The following is an 11,723-nucleotide window of genomic DNA, read 5'->3' as shown; positions in this document are numbered from 1 at the left end:
CACCCCTTTTTCAATTTCCATGTGAACCCAAAATATTTCACACACAAAACAAAATAAATTAAAAGCTTATGTAATAACCAAAACAGTGAGCATAATCATAAATAAAATATAAAATAAGTTTCACATACAAAAGAAAGTATATATAGTCATAGGTGAAAAAAATGCACAGTAACAATAATATTAATCATTCACCTTGTTCACAAGTAAAATATAAAATAGATTCCACAATAATTTACCTTATTCTTGAGAGAAAAATAAACACAATTATTTTACCTTCTTTTGTTTATTTTGCTTCAATCCTGCAAGTGGTAGAATATTCGTGCTGATAACGTATTGTAAAACTAAAGCAAAATAAGATAAGAAATATAGAAGATAAAAGCAATAGAAATAGGGAGACAAGAGATGAGAGCTTTTTCTTATTATTCCAAGTCTTCAAGTGTGTACAATATGAACCCTTATGCCTCTATTTATAGTGTAACATAGAGGCATACAAAAGGTTAGTCATAAACATGACATTAACATGAATATAATGGGGAGGTTATGGAAGTGAAAGGTTACAAGAATAGTGGTTATAAAGGTGGAGGCTATGGAGGTTATAGTTATCTTCATAATGGAGGAAAGTATGGAGTAACTTCTTGATGTAGTGGACATCCACAATATATTATTTTATAACATAAACAAATTAATAGAAAAATAAAAGAGAAAAAATAATCAATGAAGGTCAAAAAAAGAGGTTAACATACAACGTAAAAAAATGTACATGTATTAATGTTAATTTAAATACACTATTTAAGAAGATTATTTTAAAATAAAAATAAAAATATTTTTTACACATGTGGTAGGCGCGTGTGTATAAACACAGTCAACTTAGGTGATTGAAGGAGTCACGTCAGCACAAAAGACACAAAAATACGAAAAAAATAAGTTTAGGGATAATATGACTCTATTTAAATTAAGATGTGTCACTTGAATTTTGATCATAATTCAGGAATATTTATGGCTTATTTCTTTAATAAATATAAAGTCGGCAGTAAAGATTAAAAAAAAACAAAAAAAAAAAACATGCGGATTATTTTTGAGAATTTGAAAAAGGAAAAATCCTTTTGGCCAGAATTTGGCCTGAATGGTATTTTACCTATGTTATTTTACCTTTGTGAACATTTTTACTCTTTTAACTTTAATACCTTTTAATTAAAAAAAATAGAAAAAAGATCAATTTATTTTAAAATAAAAAAGATATTATAGATTTTTTAAATTTCTGGTCATTTAACATTACCCTTTGAATAAATCAATCATCTTGGTATTCTTTCTAGGTCAATGTCACCATTATGGCATTGATTTTTGAACGTATTTTTTTTTTCTAATTTCATTTTTCACTTCTTCCATTCATTTTTATATGTCATCCATTTCTATAAATAGTTGGTCCATAATACTTGTCATTTCATAAAATCAATGCATAAATTACCATATTGTTCCTTTTCTACCCTTGTAAGTTATTAGCCTTGAAAATATACATTTGACCAACTTAGAAAATCTAAGTAAATGATTCATGTTCATTGGTTAAATTAATTAATCAAAATAAATTAATTTATATTCATTGATTGAAAACTTGAGTTCCAAAAAAAGTAAATAACGATAGAAGGGTTAAGTTACATCATTTCGCAAAGTAAAAAGGTGACATATAAAAAGGAACAGAGGGAGTAATGCTCATTTAATATTTGTTATTTTCAGATTTCAATAATAATAACAAATTCATGTAAATCACCCTTTCTAACTCCTTTAATTTAATTTTCAAGCTTTACATAATTTTAATAATGCTGAAAAAAGAATTTTAAGAGTCACCATACATATTGATATAAACAAGGATAAGACACAAGTGCCACTAGATTATGATCAAAATCTTAGAGACGCACCTTAACTAAAATAAGGTTCTATTAGCACTCACATGGCACACTCCGTGACTTCACATACGTGTGGGAGATGTTTGGATGTGATGTAAGTCAAAAAGGTGTACAAATTTACAAAAAAAAGGTTTGGAGGTGATTTCACGTATCAGGACACTTCATCCATACTAAGTGTCAAGGATCATAAAGTAGTAATATAACCCAACTAGAGTTGGGGTCGAGTCCCAAGGGAGTGGTTCGTAATTGAGAATCAATAGGCAAGTAAGAATATGCTCAAGTCAATCATAGCTAAAAACATTTACGAATAAAAGAATGGTTTAAATTATAGGTGACACAAGTGTTAAATATCATAGGGGTTTGGTTTCAATTATCAACTAAAACATAAAATAATACGAAAATAACAATTATGGAGACGGAATTCTTGGGATGTGATAGGATTATGAGCTAAGATAGACAACCGGATAATTGTAATTAATAGTAAATAGTTGTGAATCAGTGAATAAGCTAAACTTTAGTGGGGATAAACTTTCTCTCGAACAATTTACCCCGAATCAAATTGGTTTGTCTCGAACACCAATAAGCAACAATTAAGCACAACCTTTGCTTTAGTCCATTCACTCTCTCGAGCTGAATGTGTCAAAAAAGGTTTAAGGTTCACTCTCTCGAGCTGAACCCATGACAATCCAATACCCACAGACCATCGATTCCGTAATTTTGGTTTTGAAACCTCTCTCTCGAGCAAGCCAAAAACATGAAATTAAGATTGTATTTGCAACTACAATCCATTAAATTCAACCACAATTACTGAACAGAAACACCTTTAAACAACAATTAAACTATCAATTAACAATACCCATCAATTATATCAACCCATAATCACATAATCACACCCCAAGAATTGGTGTTTTAGCTAGACATCATAAAAGGTAAAAATCGTTACCAAGTTGTGTTTCCATCAACTGGGTAGGATTGATATTGTCTTTACAAAGGTCTAAGATGAAGAATCTTCAACACCCACTTTCAATTTATCAGAAATGGAAATCTTCATAACTTCAAAGCTAAGGAAATATTGTCTCCAAAAACTCAGTTCTAAGCTCTAAATTTGAAAACTGAATGTTAAATTCTAAAACTGCATACTAAACTTAGAATTTAAAAACGTATTTAAAGTTGTCAAAAAATGTGTTGCGAAGGACAATTCGGCACAGTAAGTCGGGATCGCCGATCCACTCAGCGATCCGCCCTTTGGTCAATTTCATCGCCTTATTGTTTTGGCCTTTAGCATCTTCAAGTTTTGTAACTTTGGGCGATATGGTACTGCATCGTGGAATAGTTCGGTGACTCACCATTACTCCTTTCTATCGCCGACTTGATTATCTCCTTCAGGGCTTGGCACACTGGAACATTAGGCGAGACATCAGCCATTCGGCGATTCGCCCAATGGATTAGGCGATCCTCAGGCCTTCTTTTCTTTGTCTTTTCAGCTGCCTTGATCATTTATGCTCATTAGTGTCCATGCTTTGTTCCTCAATCCAAATACCTGAAAATTCAAAGATTTACATCAGTTATTGGCATAAAATATGCATTGAGGATACTAAATACTATTAAAATAAAGCCCTAAATGAGTCCAAATCGTGGACTCATCAGGGGGTAGTAGGATCTTAGTTTAGTTAAGGTGTGTCTCTAAAATTTTGGTCATAGTCTAGAGGATACTTGTGTCTTATCCCATATTAATATCAAATATGTCATATTTCATTTATTTTTCTTCCACAGATTTTGTAACGACCGGTTCCCATTGTATTGGAAAAGCCAATAGGGGAGAAATTTGGGCCAGAAAACTTCTGAGTAGTGACTTGGAAATTTCTAGCCTAGGCCAGACTCGGACGAAATCTGAGTCAGGTGAGGTCTAGGGAAATTTGGTAATGGATGGGGCATTTAATTATGAATTTAATCACATGAGTGGATACATAAGACGTTAAGGAGCCTGTACGGCTTTACGGAATCAAATTCGGGCAAGTAGCACTGCCGAAACTAATCTTGGCGTGAAAGGGTAGTTTTAGAATGGCCTGATCTGAAGGAGTGTTGTGAAATGGGAGTTTGTCACTCAAATACTGAGGTTCTTCCTCTATGCAAGCCGCTGGGGCAGGGTTAATCCCGCAAGGGCGAGGCCCTTGTGGCGGGGTGGGGCCCACCATGGCAAGCCAGTCGCGACTTAAGTCGGGGAAAAACCTCAATTTCATTATTTTCTGCAAAACTTCGTTCTTAAGAGCTAAGGGACGACCCATGGTGATTTCTTGAAAGATTTCCACGACTTCTGGAGCTAAAGGTAAGGAAATTACTCCCCTAATCCGTATTTCGATTCCTAGAACTTAGAATCTTGGGTAATTATCGTTGGGGATGGTTTTGGCCTGAAGTTAATGGTGGTAAAAGCCCAATTGAACATTAGGATCATGGTTTTGGTCTTGGGTTAGTAAGTTTGTTATAATCCAGGAAAATTAGATCTTGTTTATTGATCCTTACGTTAATTACTTGTTTATAGACTAAGAACAAGCTGAAAAACTCCGGAAAGGAAAGGCTCAAGTATCTTAGGAGTAATCAACCTTGGTTTCGGGTAGGTGATGGTTTGATTTCCTGTTGTGTGATTTATGCCAGTTAATTTCTTCGTTGTATACGTGCATGTTTGTGAATAGGGAAATGTGAATCAAATCTAATGAAATGATTATATGTGAACAATACATATCATAAACCTGTTACTTGATTGTATAATTATGAGTACTGTTCATTATGGGTGTGATTATGACTGTGGTTGTGCTGACCGGATCTAGTGTTACATTTCGACACATATATTGGATCGGGTGTCACGTTCCGACACACATATTAGATCGGTGTCACGTTTCGACACATGTATATTGGATCGAGTGTCATGTTCCGACACATCTATTGGATCGGGTTTCACGTTCTGACACACATATTGGATCGGGTGTCACATTCCGACACATGTATATTTGATCGGGTGTCATGTTCCGACACACTAATAGTTTGGGCGTGGGTTCCATGAGAGGACCACTTGTGTTTATTACGTTCATGATTACCTGTCGTTGATATTGGAAAATCGTATGTTGCTCCTTAAATGATAACTGAACTATGTATTATGTATATGCGTGCTTACTATGTTGTCATTTCTTGTGTATATTGTGCTTATGGGAGAAGCCGCGTGATCCTACTAGTACACAGTGGTTTCGTGTACTGATATTGTACTTGCTCTTTCTTTGTTGAGTACAGGGCATGTTCAGGCAGCTACTGACAGACCTCAGTTAGGAGATTTTTGACCGCGACCGGATTCGAGGGTGAGCCAGTTCTTTCAAGTTGTCGTGCATTCTTCTTTTGTTTAGTCCATTCCCTTCGGGATCAGACTAGCTGTTTTAGACATTTATTAAATTGCTCCGGGGTTGCACCCCCTCTTTCTAAGACTTATTGATTTTAGTGTTTTGGTAAAATGAATTTCAGGTTCTAGGGGTTGAATTTTCGTGATGATTATGTTAGTTGTTTTGTTAGACCTTCGGAGTTTATGGGAACTCCATATTTAGTTAGCCATTTAAATTGCTTCCGTATCTTTAAAAGCTTTAGTTTTTTAAAAATTTCTCAATTGGGTTGTAGTACTGGTTTTCCCACCAGAGGGTTGGTGTGAGTGCTAATCACGGCGGTTTGGGTCATGAAAAAGTTGGTATCAAAGGCCTAGGTTCGTTGATCGCAGTGCACTAAAATGAGTCTACTAGAGTCTTACGGAATGGTACGAAGATGTCTATACTTTTCTTCTAGAGGCTACAGGACTTTAGGAAATCCCTCTGTCTTCTTCTCCTTTCGTGCTATGACCTGATTCCAATTGCTATCTGGTGATCCAAATCGGTGTCTAACCTCCTTCACTCTTCTGTCCGCAGATGGTTAACACGCGATACAATAGCGTCAGGCCCGTAGCCCCCATCAATGAGCCAGCTGACAAGTCCGCAACAAAAGGTCGTGGCCGAGGAAGGGGAAGGGGAAGAGGAAGGGGCAGAGGCCGAGGAAGAGTGGCACCCGCCAGGTGTTGAGCCCCAGCTGAGAATATTCCTACGGAAGAGGTCCATTTTGTACCCCAAGATGAGGTAGAAGAGAATGTGGAGATTGAGGATGAGGAGGATGTTGGACCGGAAGAGGATGTATCGACTGGGAATATCGGCATTCCTCCCTTATACCTAGTGTTAGCTCAGCAAATCATGACTTTTTTGAAGAGATTGGTCGGCCCTGGAGTCCTTCCCACTGTGTAAGCTGCTCAACCTCCGATCAACCTCCCCGTTACTGTTAGTAATCCCAGAGTGGATGGAGCATTAGGCATTAATGCCTTCTTTCATCCCCTATTGGGTCTTGTGATTACTGGTACTAGGCATGAGATGTTGACTATGTTTCTGAAGCTGAAGTCACTTGTGTTCCATGGTTCTGAGAGTGAGGATGCCTATAAGTTCATTCTGAATTGTTATGAGAGGCTAGACAAGTTAGGCATTGTACACCATCATGGAGTAGAATTCGTGACCTTTTAGCTTGAAGGTAGGATAAGCAGTGGTGAGCAGGGTGATATGACTGTAACTGCCTAAGAGGCAAAGTTTCATGCCTTGTCCAGATATCCTACACAGTTGGTGACTATAGAGGAGGAGAGGATTCGTCTATTCGTCAAAGGATTGAAACCCGAGTTACAGGTATTTTTTGTTCACATGACCTTTGTAGGTAAAAGTTTTAATGAGGTGACAGACTTTGTGAAGAAAGTGGAAGGAGTTAGACGTGATGGGCGGGCCAAGGCTTTGGCTAAGAAACCCAAGAGCACAGGTAACTGTCATGGTTCCTACTCCAGAGGTTCAGGTAGGCCGACACTTGCAGCCCAGCCAATTCAGTCAACCATGCTCGCTTCTACAGTTGGCTACTCGGGAACTCCACAGTTGAATCTTATTCAGGATGGTCAGGGTGCCGCACCTGCATTTGGCAGCAGACTGTCTTTGACCGCAATTGTTACAATTGTGGAGAACATGGGCATATGAAGAGAGATTGTCCCCATCCGTGCATGTCTGGCCCTGTGTAGTAGCAGACTAGAGCAGTGGCACCAGTGGGCAGTGGTAGTAATGGTAGAGGTCTTCCACAAGGTGGGTGAGAAGGAAATCAACGAAGTTGTGGAGGTCGGGGATATGGTAATTTAGGTAGAGGATCAGTGCACCCAGGCAATGAGGTTGCTCGTCAAGATGACAAGGCTCAGTGTTATGCCTTTCCGGGCAAGACCGAGGCTGAGGCGTCTGATGCAGTGATCACATGTACTATTCTTGTTTGTGATCGGATGGCTACTGTCTTGTTTGATCTGGGTTCTACTTATTCATATATGTCAGTTCAGTTTGCCTTGGGATTTGATGCGATTTGTGATGTGCTTGATACCCCTATCTATGTTTCTACCCCAGTTGGAGAGTCTGTCATAGTCACTCGTGTCTATCATACTTGTCTTATCTTGTTTATGGGTTTTCAGACCTGCACTGATTTGGTTATTCTGGATATGTCTGACTTTGATATTATCTTAGGCATGGCTTAGTTGTCCCTCTATTATGTTGTGCTTAATTGTAATGCTAACTCTGTGGCTCTAGAGATCAAGGGTAGAGAAAAGTTAGAGTGGGAAGGGGTGTACAAGCCTAAGCTAGCTAAGTTCATATCTTTCGTTCAGGCTAGGAAACTGGTAGGGCAGGGGTGTTTGGCATATTCGGCTCATATTCGGGATATTAATACTGAGTCTCCCTCTATTGAGTCTATTCATGTAGTGTCTAAATTCAAGGAAGTGTTTCCTATCGATTTTCCTTGTATGCCTGCAGATAGAGATATAGATTTCTACATTGACTTGGAACCGGGAACTCGCCCCATCTCCATTCCTCCTTATCGCATGGCTCCAGCAGAATTGAGAGAGCTTAAGGCTCAAATACAGAAGCTTATTTGATAAAGGTTTAACCCGTCCTAGTGCTTCCCTGTGGGGTGCTCCTGTCTTGTTTGTTAAGAAGAAATATTGTAGTATGAGGGTGTGCATTGACTACCGGCAGTGTAATAGGGTCACCATTAGAAATAAGTTTCAGTTGCCTCGGATAGATGATCTTTTTGACCAGTTGCAGGGTGCATTAGTTTTCTCTAAGATTGACCTAAGGTCTGGTTACCATCAGTTAAAGATAAGGCCTGAGGATGTACCCAAAACGGCCTTCAGGACCCGTTATGGTCACCATGAGTTCTTAGTGATGTCGTTTGGGTTGACCAATGCCCCCGCAGCCTTCATGAGTTTGATGAACGGTGTGATCAAACCATTCCTGGGTTATTTTGTTATCGTCTTTATTGATGACATCTTGGTTTATTCGAAGAGTAAGGAAGAACATGTCGACCATCTTCGTATCGTTTTAGGTGTCCTTAGGAAACAGAAGTTGTATGCAAAATTCTCCAAGAGCGAGTTCTAGTTGACTTCAGTATCCTTTTTGGGGCATGTGGTTTCAAAGAAAGGGGTAATGGTAGATCCCCAAAAGATTAAAACAGTCAAGAACTGGGTCCGACCTTGCTCTGTGACGAAAGTTAGGAGTTTTGTGAGACTCAAAAGCTACTACCTACGATTTGTGAAAAATTTTGCTTCTATTGCCACGCATTTAACAAGGCTGACCAAAAAGGAGGTGCCTTTAAAGTGGACTGATAAATATGAAGAGAGATTCCAAAAGCTCAAGACTCTTCTGACCACAGAACCTATTCTGGCACTGCCGGTGGAAGGTAAAGATTTCATTGTTTAATGTGATGCTTCACATTCGAGTTTGGGTACTGTGTTGATGCAGGAAATAAATGTCATAGCTTATGCATTGCGACAGCTGAAAGTGCATGAGAGAAATTACCCGACACAAGATTTGGAGTTGGCAGCGATAGTGTTTGCTCTCAAGATCTGGCAGCATTACCTTTATGGTGTCAAGTGTGAGGTATTTATTGATCACCGTAGTGTACAACATGTATTCACTCAAAAAGGACCTGAATTTGAGGTAGAGAAGGTGGATGGAATTACTCAAAGATTATGATGTTACCATCCAATATCATCCTGTTAAGGTTAATGTGATGGCAGACACACTAAGCCGGAAGACGGTAAGTATGGATAATTTAGCTTGCTTGAGTGTGTCCAAGCGACCCTTGACCAAGGAGATTCAGACCTTGGAGTCTAAGTTCATGCAATTGGGCATCTCAGCGAAAGGTGGGGTGTTAGCTAGCATTGAGCTTAGGTCCATATTCATTGAGAAGATCAAGGCCAAGCAGTTTGAGGATGAGAGTTTGAATGAGCTCAGAAAGAAGACAGTGTCTGGTAAGGCACAAGATGTGGTTCTTGATGAGGGAGGTGTGCTCAGTTTTAAGGGAAGAATTTGTGTTCGATACATTGTATCATTTGAAATTATTGATTGTGTAGGGCTAGTGGCTTATAGGTTGGCTTTACCGCCTAGCCTATCTAGAGTCCACCCATTGTTCCATGTGTCCATGTTGAAGAAGTATCATGGGGATGGAGATTACATCATAAAGTGGGACTCAGTTTTTCTAGACAAAGACCTATAGTATGAGGAGGAGTCGGTTGCAATTCTTGATCGCGATGTCTGGAAGCTGAGGACCAAAGAGATAGCGTCTGTAAAAGTTCAATGGAAGTACCGTTCGGTTGAGGAATCTACTTGGAAAACCAAGAAGGATATGTGAAGACAAGTATCCCCAGTTATTCGACAACGCATGTACTAATTTACTCTTACTTTAGCCATTTTCCCCTAGTTGTCACTCGGGGATGAGTGATGGATAAATTGGTATTTATTGTAACGACCAGTTCCCGTCGTTATGGAAAAGCCAATGAGGGAGGAAATTGGGCCAGAAAACTTCTGAGTAGTGACTTGGAAATTTCTAGCATAGGCCAGACTCGTATGAAATCTGAGTCAGGTGAGTTCTAGGGAAATCTGGTAATGCATAGTGGACTTAATTATGAATATGATCACATGAGTGGATATCCAAGACGTTAAGGAGCTTGTACGGCTTTACGGAATCGAATTCGGGCGAGTAGCACTACCGAAACTAATCTTGGCGTGAAAGGGTATTTTTAGAACGTCCCGGTTTGAAGGTGTGTTGTGAAATGGGAGTTTGGAACTCAAATCCCGAGGTTTTGCCTCCATGCAAGCCACTGGAGAGGGGTTAATCCCACCAGGGCGGGGCCTCTGTGGCGGGATGGGGCCCGCCGTGGCGGGCTAGTCGCGACTTAAGTTGGGGAAAAATCCCAATTTCGTTATTTTCTGCGAAACATCATTCTTAAGAGCTAAAGGATGGATATTTCTTGATAGATTTCCATGAATTCTAGTGCCAGTGCCAAAGGTAAGGAAATTACTCCCCTAATCCATATTTCGATTCTTAGAACTTAGAATCTTGGGTAATTATCGTTAGGGGGGGGGGGAGGGTTGGCTTGAAGTTAATGGTGGGAAAAAGTACCTAGTTGAGAACATTAGGATCATGGGTTTGGTCTTAGGTTAATAAGTTTGTTATAATCCGGGTAAATTAGACTTTGTTTATTGATCCTTGCGTTAATTACTTATTTATAGATCAAGAAAAAGCTGAAAGACTCCGAAAAGGGAAGACTCAATTGTCTTAGGAGTAATCAAGCTTGGTTTCGAGGTAGGTGATGGGTTGATTTCCTGTTGTGTGATATATGTCGGTTAATTGCTTCGTTGTATGCGTTCATGTATGTGAATAGGGAAATGTGAATCAAATCTAAAGAAATGATTATGTGTGAACAATACATGCCATGAACTTGTTACTTAATTGTATGACTATGAGTACTATTCATTATGGGTGTGATTGTGACCGTGATTTTGCTGACAAGATCTGGTGTCACGTTCCGACACATATTGTATAGGGTGTCATGTTCTGACACACATATTGGATCGGGTGTCACGTTCTGACACATGTATATTGGATCGGGTGTCACGTTCCGACACATATATTGAATCGGGTGTCACGTTCCGACACATATATTGGATCAGGTGTCACGTTCCGACACATGTATATTGGATCGGGTGTCACGTTCCGACACACCGTTTGGGTGTGGGTTCCATGAGAGGACCACTTGTGATTATTACGTTCATGATTATCTGTCGTTGCAGGAAATTGTATGTTGCTCCTTAAATGATAACTGAACTATGTATTATGTATATATGTGCTTACTATGTTGTAATTGCTTGTGTATATTGTGCTTACGAGAGTAGTCGCGTGATCCTACTATTACACAGTGGTTTCGTGTAATGATTATGCACTTGCTCTTTCTGTGTTGAGTAAATGGCATCTTCAAGCGACTACTGACAGACCTCAGTTAGGAGATTTTTTACCACGACCGGATTCGAGGGTGAACCAGATCTTTCAAGGTGCCGTGGATCCTTCTTTTGTATAGTTCATTCCCTTCAAGCTCAAACTAGGTGTTTTAGACATATATTATATTGCTCCGGGGCTGCACCCCCTCTTTCTAAGACTTGTTGATATTAGAGTTTTGGTACAATGACTTTCAGGTTCTAGGGGTTGAATTTTCGCGATGATGATGTTAGTTGTTTTGTTAGACCTTCGGAGTTTATGGGAACTCCATATTTAGTTAGCCATGTAAAACTGCTTCCGTATCTTTAAATGCTTTAGTTTTCTAAAAATTGCTTAGTTAGGTTGTAGTAGTGGTTCTCCCACCCGAGGGTTGGTGTGGGTGTCAATCACGATGGTTTGAGTCATGACAAATTTATCATTTGC

Source organism: Solanum tuberosum, unplaced genomic scaffold (genome assembly GCF_000226075.1).
Source record: "Solanum tuberosum cultivar DM 1-3 516 R44 unplaced genomic scaffold, SolTub_3.0 scf00232, whole genome shotgun sequence".
NCBI lineage: Eukaryota > Viridiplantae > Streptophyta > Magnoliopsida > Solanales > Solanaceae > Solanum > Solanum tuberosum.
This window is presented reverse-complemented; position numbering follows the sequence as displayed.